This window comes from Tigriopus californicus, chromosome 8 (assembly GCF_007210705.1).
Source record: "Tigriopus californicus strain San Diego chromosome 8, Tcal_SD_v2.1, whole genome shotgun sequence".
In the NCBI taxonomy this organism is placed as follows: domain Eukaryota; kingdom Metazoa; phylum Arthropoda; class Copepoda; order Harpacticoida; family Harpacticidae; genus Tigriopus; species Tigriopus californicus.
In genome coordinates this window covers 2,712,565-2,722,596 of record NC_081447.1, presented here as the reverse complement: position 1 = coordinate 2,722,596, position 10,032 = coordinate 2,712,565, and positions in this window count along the sequence as shown.

The following is a 10,032-nucleotide window of genomic DNA, read 5'->3' as shown; positions in this document are numbered from 1 at the left end:
GAGAGCAGTCCCAACCCAGGATTTAGGGTCATTTCTAGTGACTGTAGGGGCTTAATGTGCGTTTCGAGAGCACCTTCAAGCCCTCAAAAATCCAGGCTAGCAAGAACATTGAAGTCCAACTGTTTCCTTTCTTGGGCTCCTTCATTGTTCAATTTGCTTCCCGCAAATATCCGTAGGGAGTATGTAATTGTTGTTGATCCGGTAGCTTCTTTCAAGCCAGACTTGGATCATTTTTTCACCAAAATTCCTGATCAGCACTACATACAAGGGCTAGCCCGATCTGCCAACTCTAATCAAATAGAATAAATAAGCTTTTCGTCTTAAAGTGCTGGGGTTCCAATCCCAGTAGCGGTAAGGAACTCCACGAAAAGGTGAGTAAGAAAAACGTGGCCTACTATCCTCCCATGTCAGATGAGTTCGAGCGCCTTTAGTAGTCGCACACAAAGGCCCTAGAAACTAATACAATCGAAATACCTTCTTAGGGTGTTTGCATAAGCACTTAATAAGAATGAGTTTAAGGCGTACTGGGGTTCCGTATTGGTAGAGCATCCGCTTTCCAATTTGCGAATCCTCCTATGGGCATTACATTCTAATTTTGTGTTTTGGACGCACATGCAAATTTTTCACATTTTTTGGTTGACGTTTTCTTTGTGCAACAAGAACGGTATTTATTTACCTGGGGCCTTTTGGGAATTTACCATAAAAAGCTGAAGTTATAGTGTAATACGGAAACAGAAAAGACTGGGATGGTTTCCAAGGTTTGATTTGATTTGAATGTATTTATAAGTACAAGTACTTTTTAAGGTGAGGTCATCTTTGGTACATGGTACACATATCAGGCTTGGATTAGTGACTAGTGCATGAAAATCGAGATAACATATCACAGGGGATAAATGGGCAGCGACTGATTGATGGCGGACTTGAAAGAGCTAATTTTTTGGACACTTGGAGATTCAACGGGGAGAGCATTATACAGTCAGACAGCATTAGTAAAAAAATGATTGCCCCGCGCAGGAGGCCGAAGGTCACGTCGGACTGTACTTCAACTGAATTGGAGTGGGAGGATCAACCACAGGCAGAATAGACTTATCTATTCGTTTTGTTCGATTATTGAGAATTTTTCAAACTTTCACCAAAGAGCTCTGAATTGCTATTTGGTTCAACGAATGGAAGCTATTGTCGGAGAAAAGTTGCTCGATACTAATATGGTCGTTTCTTGTTTTTCCTGATAAGAAGCGCATTACATCATTAAGAGCAATCTGGAGTCGATTTTGGGAGGTGTTGAGTGGGTCATGATCAGTGAAACGCACATGTAGATAAATTGCCGAGCAGTAGCGGATTTTTCCATGGACCACGTCCTTCATGGAGCTTCTCGAGAACTCGTTATAAAGAATTTTTAGGATACCCAATGTACGATACACTTCCTTCGTGAGATAAGCAATATGTTTGTCGAAAGTGAAATTGGATTGGAGATTGGTTCTTTTTTTTTACATATTTTTTGCCCTTGATATTTCATCAATATGTCAAAACTGGTGAAAAATAGGATGTCTATGGGATAGCCGATAACAACAAGCTCAAAAAGACATTGTTTACTTGCGGCAGCACAAACAAGGTAAAAATTTCCCCCAGATGTATAAGGTTCAAACCTCGGTGCCGGAAGGTTAGCTATTTGTATGAGAACCTTTGATCTAAGAGGAATCGTCGGAAAACCAGGTCTACTGGGTCATGAAAATAAGTGAAGGAGTAGATTTTTTTTGAAAATTCTAGATTAGTTCCTTAATTGAGCCAATAAATTGAAATTAGAATTCCGTTCCCTGAAGCGTTATGGAAAAAGGCCAGAGCTGATTCCATGCGTTGTTGAAACTTGAAATTGATGAAGTTGACTGACTCTACATGATACAATTTTGGTTATCCATTTCGAGACAGTCTATTTCTTTGAATGTTCAGTATTCAATGAGTACTAAAACAACTTTTCTCCTAAATGCCACTGAATACACTGTTAAGACATTTTTCTCCGTAGCTCTTCTCATTGACCAAGGGCATGTTGGTATTGAATTGAATTGGGTTGTTCTTAGAAATTGCATTGTGGTAAATTGTCCTATTAACATGAAAGATTCCCGATTCCATTAGAGCATTTTTGTTTTTTTGTCCTTTTGAATCCATTGTAGGAGTTCATGAAGGCCGTAGCAAAACACTTCTAATAAGAGTTTAAGAGATAACCATTGTTGTCATGCACACCAAAAGCCTTTCATCAAAAGTTCTGGCCTTAAATCCCGCCATTTGATTGTTCTCTGACTATTTCTCTGTACAAGAATCGCCGTGAACCCAGATTAATCCAGCTTTGATGTGAAGGTCAGAACCAAAAAAAAGGTCTTTTGATGGGTCTTTTAATTTGATTGTCATTGAAGAGCGTCCAAGTCCAGAAATAGCCTTCATCTTGGATCCAGTGCATCCTTGTGACGAAGGTTGACAAAAACAATTGATTGGAACCGGGGGATAATGTCGTCACGAGTCTTCCACACCTCCAACGCAATTCCGGATGGAACAATTGGTGAGCCTTGGAACTTCAGTTCTAAGAGGAAATCACAATGATGGTTGGTTTTTCCATCTATTGTTCCATTTTTAACAGTTTTATCAGCACGCTCGCGTGTATCTTCTAATTGCATTTCTTCTGTAGGTACCATTTTGGGGGACCTTTGGAAGTTCAGCCTCAGGCCAGGCTACTTGTAAAGAGTTTATGCCAATTGCTTTCTTGTTACATTACACCTTTGGCATGTAAACGCTCCAAATGAGCAAATGTTCAATCAAAATTAGCTTCCTCGCCATTAAACAAGCAACTTCAAATATAATAGGAATCAAACTAATTTCTTTGTACTATCTTAAACTATGGTCATTTTTTGAAACATTTTCGGCGCAAAAAGACTTTTTATTTTAACAACTAAAGCCTTGTGATAACACAGTCTTTGTTTTAGGATTTTTTGCAGCCATGCTAGAAAATACCTGTTCTAGCTTCAAACCTTGTCCCTAGAATCTCTATGTATTACTAATGAGCTCAAATTGAGTGTGTTAATGTAGTTAATGTTTATCATTCTGATTAAAATCATCACAAAGATGATGAAAGAGTAGTGTAATGGTAGTGAAGATGCGTGGAAGTGGGAGAAGGGCAGAGTTGTAAAAAAGCAAAAAGCAATTTGTCAAAGCGTGAGCAAAACGAATGTACTGGAAGGAGGCATGTATCTGACCTGACCGGGTTACTAACTCCGATTCGAATTGAACTTTTTTAATTCGAATCCGATCCCCCAAATACTACTTAATCCGATCCGAAACCTAATCCAAAAATGTTTCCCTGAATCCGCGCCGAATCCGACTCCAAAAAAAATCGCTCAAACGATTCGGAATTGAATACGGGAACTTTTTGCACAGTCCAACTTAAATCCGAAAATTTCAGCTAAAATTACCTCGATTTAAAAATTATTCAGCCCTCACTAGAAAGTTGGTCTTTTTGTGAATGTGATCAAAGTAGAAAATGGCTTATACTTTGGATACGTATCATTTCCTAATTTTGTTTCTTAGGGCAGAACTGGTTTAGTAGATCAATTGAAAAAATAATAACATCCCAGTTAAAATTATTGCGATTTTTCTTTACAATAAAAAATAAGCTTGGTTCTTATTTTCAAGTCTTGTCAGATTACATGTCTTATAGATCTGAAGAGAACAATTTTGATTGTTGTCTTGGATCTTGTTGTTTAGGTTTTCATGGGCTTCAGTATGATGTTTGGAATATAATCCCAGGCACTTTAAAAATGAAAGATTATTATTTTTTATTGTTACCACTTAACTCAAATTTGATGGTAGCCAAAATACAAATAAAGTTTGACAGACCGGGCTAACCCTTACAATTGATCTGGAATGTTGATGAATTTTTTTTCGAAATCTGACTTGAAAGATGTTTAAAATTCGAAAGCCAACCCGCTTATAAGCCCTCAATGATTTCAGTGCCCAAGGTTAGCACGCTCGGAAAGCAGGCTCAAGGTCGGTGCATGTCGAAGAAGGCTCAAAAAACAAAATGGTTGTCTCTCACACTAAAGGAACGCCATCAATTTTGGACTTGTAATCAATGTCCAGCGTTTTACTACCAAGACTTCAGATCATGCACCTTAATGCACTAAAATCCATCGTGTTCTCAGTTAACCATCTCGTTACACAATCCAGATAATCTTGAAGAGGCCGAAAACCACAAAAGTTTAACGTCATCGGCGAATTTAAACAGCAGAATACCGAGATCATGGATAAAGACAAGAAATAAAAGCGGCCCAAGTACAACACCCTGCAGCACCCCGAAAGTCATTACCCACGTGAGGCCCTGTCCGTCCTCGCCACTCTCCGTGTCTTAAAAGTAGTTTGAGCTTTACAATCAACAAGGCCTTGTCGATTTCCTGTCTCTTTTTTTTTTATAAAACGCATAAGCGATGCCCAGAGTGTTTGCCCACAAGGCAGAGAAAATACGTACGTTAAGAAATAAGCCGTCGCAAACGTTCCCCATAGGAAAAAGAGTGTATTGTTTTATATGTCTAACACATTTTGCTTTCCCTCGTACCTACTGTAATGGATAAATACCTGCCTCCAAACTTCAACGTATTCCTTGAAATAGTGCTGGATAAAAGAAAGTTGGGATCGTTGTCTAAAACGATGGTTCTCGTTCATTCATGATATTGAACGTGGGAAAGAACTTCTTCCACCCACGACACCATCACATTTCCGGCTTTGAGATGACTCAATTAGTTCTAAAATGGTATCAAGATAAGAAATGAACATGGGATGGAACCAATCTATCCCGTTGGACTGCATTCCCTCAGCAATCTAAGGCGAACAAGTTTATTGATAAACCTAACAAATGGCATAGAAAAGCCCCGCCATGTTTTGTAGACCAAAGGCATTGTGTTTCAGAGCATAATCGTATGTTAGACAGCATGTCCAAGTTCTCCATGAAGCCCAAAGGGAATGTGAAATCTTCCGTTAATCATTCCAGCTTTTGTATTGGAGGCGTGGGCGAAAGCCGATAAACCATGTCAATGATGACGGCTTCTCATAAGTTTTCAGTACAAGGCCTGATTCCATTAAACCATAGGTATAGAAGCTCAAAATGTGGAGGGTGCTGGAAAAAAACTTGCTCGTCAATGGCTCAAGGGATCCTTCTTAAGATGAAGGTTCAAGCGTGAATCAAAACGAATGGTTTTTGGATAAAGGTTGGGCGGGATTTCGTGAGGCAGAAAATGAAAACATAACAGTACTTCAAGCTGAATCAATAAGAACAGGATATCAGATGTCTGACCACCAGAAGAGCACTTTTAATGTTGATTTTGAATCACCTTCAGGGCAATACCGTGAAATACCGACCTCTCATTCCTCTGAATTGGTCAACGTACCTGAAGATCTTTTTGTAAGGCGATCAATATATTATTTAGTAGTCCAAGGACTAGGTTAGTCGAACAAGCGCTGTATTGCTCCTATTGTTTGTGCTATTTGCATTAGCGAGGTTAACGAGGCTCCCTAATCAAATAATTGAATAGAAAATGTACGAGCGTGTACATATCATTATGTGACCATTCCGCGCGGTCTGTGACGTGCTTTCATTTAAAGTTTGACCTTGTTTTTGCCTCTATTGTCTCCCAACTACGACGAACTTGACCCCATCTGATACTGGAGGATAAAAGGCCACGTTTTTCTCACTCACTTTTTTGCAGACTTCCTTACCGCTTACTACTCCCAGCACTTCCAGATGAAAAACGTATTCATTTCATTTCATTTTATATTCGTTTAATATCTGATCCTCCAACGAATTAGAGTAAGCTGATCTGGCCAGCACTTATATATAGGACTGATCAGGAATTTTAGTTAAAAATTTGTCCAAGTATTACTTAAATCCTGGTACTGGATCAAAGCCCACGAACTCTTTGCGAATATTTGATGGCAGCAAATAGAACAATGAAGGAGTGCGAGAAAGGAGAAGAGTGTGACTTCATAAGGGCTCGGCAGCTTCGCAAATAGGACATGCTCACGGGGGTCTTTGTTTACCCCTTTGCACTTGAGCGCCCCCTTTTGACTTACGTAGGGATGTGTCGAAGTTTGGGCTATGGCATGAGTCAATAACAATAGCGTCGAAATAAGCGGAGCTGCTACACACAAAAAAAGGATAGAGCTAGAAGCGATAAAAAAGTAAAACTTTAAGCTCGCTTTGAGACAGAAGTTCAATTGTTGGTTGAAAAAGTGGTGGCATTTTTACGGTTGACACATCCCTACATATCCGAAAGATGGCGCTTGGGCGCAAAGGGGTACAAAAAACCAAACAAACTGAGGCTGCGATCGTATCCTATTCATCACTTTCCAAGGGTGACTAATTTTGCTTTTGGCCAATTCTTTAGCGAAGTTATGTTAGGTGAAGCATTCTTTTTTTGGATTAATCTTAGCCACTCAAGTTTATTTGATAAATGGTCATTAAATGAAAGAAGTGACAATTTCTTTTGAAATCTAGCATGGGGGTAATTTGTAGTTTTTTTGCATTCAGGCAATCATCAAGTTTACAGTACATAGGGGATTTGCCGACATTAGCTTGAAAGTTATGTACTTGTCTGAACGTTTTTCCCTGTAGCCCAGAGTTTGATGCAAAAAGGATTCTAATTGTGATTGATTCTGAAACGGCTACAAAAAGTCGTATTGTAGTAATATTTTTGGACAAAATTATTGACTAGAACATCTGAAACTTTGACCTTGAAAATGACGATTTCCGTTCAGTTTGATTTTCCTGCCTCTAGCGCCTTTGCACTTTGACAGGGATTGCATACTCCTTTGACTTTGTCATAGACCACTGAAAATTATGGACGTATCTTGATGACCAAGACTAGTCATCAGGGCTGCACCATCAGTCTTATCATGTTGCAGGTTCGTCCTGTCCATAGTTTTCTTGAAGCTCAAGAAAACGCAATGTTCAACATATGCCTGGCAGCCCTGATATCTTGACTGACAAAAGAGACCAAAGTTTCTACAGGCAGCCTAAAGGTAATTAGCTTTTTCTTTTGACTAGTCTTGGTCGAGGTCACAGACCATATAATGACTAGACCTCGCATGGCGCGAATAAAAATGCGAACACTTGCCTTCATTAGCTGGTACATAAATTTTGGTGTACAGTGACTCATGCTTTTTCATCGATGCCGTTCGTTGAAGACCTAGCGATTGTAGGTCGTTGCTACTGATCAGGCAGTCACCCTCCTCTTGTTTGGTGTACAGAGTTGTTGACTTAAAATCCATTTTCCTCTGCACTGAGGTCGGGCCAATGCGACATCTAGTCGTTGTATGATCTGTGGTCGAGGTACGTCCATAATTTTCAGTGGTTTATGACTTTCAGTACTACCAGATGTGGTGATTTATCGCCAAACTGGTGATTTTAAAAGCAATTTTGGGACAAAATTTTGCGCCTGGTGATTGGTGATTTACGGCAAAAAGAACCTCGAAAGCTGGTGAGTTTGAAAAATCCGAAAAATCCAACTTTGGTTGGCTATGGTTGGCTAAAATAGGAAATATTTTTGAAAAAAGTACACACAGGTATGAAATAGATTGCAAACATATTACAATACATCTACTGATGTTTTCCATCAATCTGAAATAGCTCTTTTATCTTTGCAATTTTTTAAGATACTCTATTTCAAATTTTAGTTTTGTTTGGGTAATGAACTTCCTCCTTTAAAAATCAGGCACATTTTGACGTGTACTCATGATTTTTGGGGTAAATGCTCATGAGGTGAATGGATAGTTTTGGAAAAATTGACTTACCATTACTTTTTTGAAACTTAAAAGCTTACTTTTCTTGACAAAATTGTTTTGCAATACATTTCTACGCTCTGGCATTATTGTGTACTAGTTAATGAACTGATATTTATCTTTTTCACAAGATATTAAGATGTGCAAAATTCGGATCATTCTAGGGGGTATCATGGACGAGGCAAAATCTGCTCGCAAGGGATAGCAGGTTCAAATCCCAATGCTGGAAGGTATCATGATATAATTTTCCTTTTCATCTACGTGTTGCTTGATAGGGAAGTCAAAAGCAGCCCTTACAACCTCCAGAACGTGTTGGTGCCTATGTTTTGGAAAGTTTATATGCAAATTTTTGTGTAAATCTCGTCATTTTTTTTTTGCAAATTTGTTGTCAATAAAGACCATTTATATCTGCAAATTTTTGCCGGTCCTATAAATAACAACAAAGCTCATGTGTTTACATTTTAATATTTGGTTACTTTTCGTTGAAGCCCCAAAAATTGGTGATAAAACTGGTAATTTTTGGCAAAAGTTGGGTGATAATCGATCCATTTCATCTGGCAGCACTGATGACTTTGCTCACCGGCACTGTCAACCAATGACAGACGGTGTTTAACTAGCATGGATTCACTAGGCCTGACTAAAACGTGCGATTTATCTAACCACATGTTTGAAAAGGTCATCGAACTTCCCGTTATGTTGGAGGACAACACCTGAATCCTTCATGAACGAAACCTGGTCAATGATTTATTGACTTCCATCATCTCCCATTGGAGTGTTGAATGGGATCGACCCAAATGTAATTAAACGAAATCATATCACTCTCAGTAACACAAGAGTAGGACCTCTACCAGTATACCGAAATATTGAACATTCCCTCCCCAAACTAGTCTTCAGTGTAAGAAGAGATGCTGACTTTGTTATTGGGCTTCAGAAGTGAAGCAATGAAGATGATATCTATATTCTTTTCGAGCAAAATTGATTAATGGGAGAGTTACAAATTTCGCTCCTGTGTCTTTAGCAGTGGGAAAAAAGTAAGATGTGTTTGTAAAGAACCTTGACATATAGCAAAGATTCAAATGTTGAGGCGTGAAACTTTGATTGGAATAATTGATCATTAGTTTATCAATGGCAAATGTGAATTTGTCCTTATCTGTGGATCTCTGCACAGGCTCTTGACAAGCTGCAGTCTCTGAACAAAGGGACCTACTAAGTGTAAAACCAATGCTTGCCTTATCATACGACCATTCAAACTGCTTCAATTGGAATGCAAAAATATACAACATACATACAATATCTATGTTTCTGTGGGTACATTATCCCATGCAATTGATCAGAAACAATTAATTTTTTTTCGAAGCTGAGCACCATTGTGTTTGAGGAATACGTGAACACACACGTCTGGCTTTCTTAGATATGAGCAACTACAATCCTCGTGTTTTTCCCGGACCGAAATAACTATACCTGTCTATTCATCAGTGAAAAATAATCATTTTGACTTGAAACTATCGAACTTTGTAGAGCTACAAAAATTCTGGTGAAGCGATGGATATTGCAGATCATCGTGGGAACCAAATTGAGAAGCACATGCGTGCACGTGGGATTGAAGAATTTAATTTTTCTTAATCCAGGATGAGACCCACTTGCCCTTTTTCACTTAAGCCCCGTAGACCTTTTAGTACGGTTTGGGACCTTCAGCTCTATGCTATACTCATTGATGTGGTAAGGGATGAAATGCGTATGATAAATCCAATGTTTACATACGTATATACATGTACATCAGTGTAATTTGGCCGCCAGAGGCAAAGTATTCAACAGGTGTTATAAGCGTATATTGCAAAGAGATTTGATCTCTTTGAATATTTTGATCGAAACTTTAGCATTCTTTCCCCTCTTTCTTAGGCCAAATCTAATTGCACATTTTGAGCAGCCCTAGATATCTCTTCCTTCCTCCAATCCTTTTATGACAAAAAAAAGATTTATTGCCCTCAGCGAAATATGTTTGTGGAAGATGATTTGGCAAAGCTGTTAATTCAAATTCCAAAGCACAAACTATGCAAAAAATGTCAATATCAACGTTTAGTGAGGAAAGTTATGAAAATCTTGATTCGAGTAGAGTTCTTGAAACCGTGATAAGTTCTTTTGCAATGCACTTTTCGGTTTTTGTAAATTGGACTTCACTTTGAAGGGGCTTGATGCATCATTGATTTGTTGTTGACC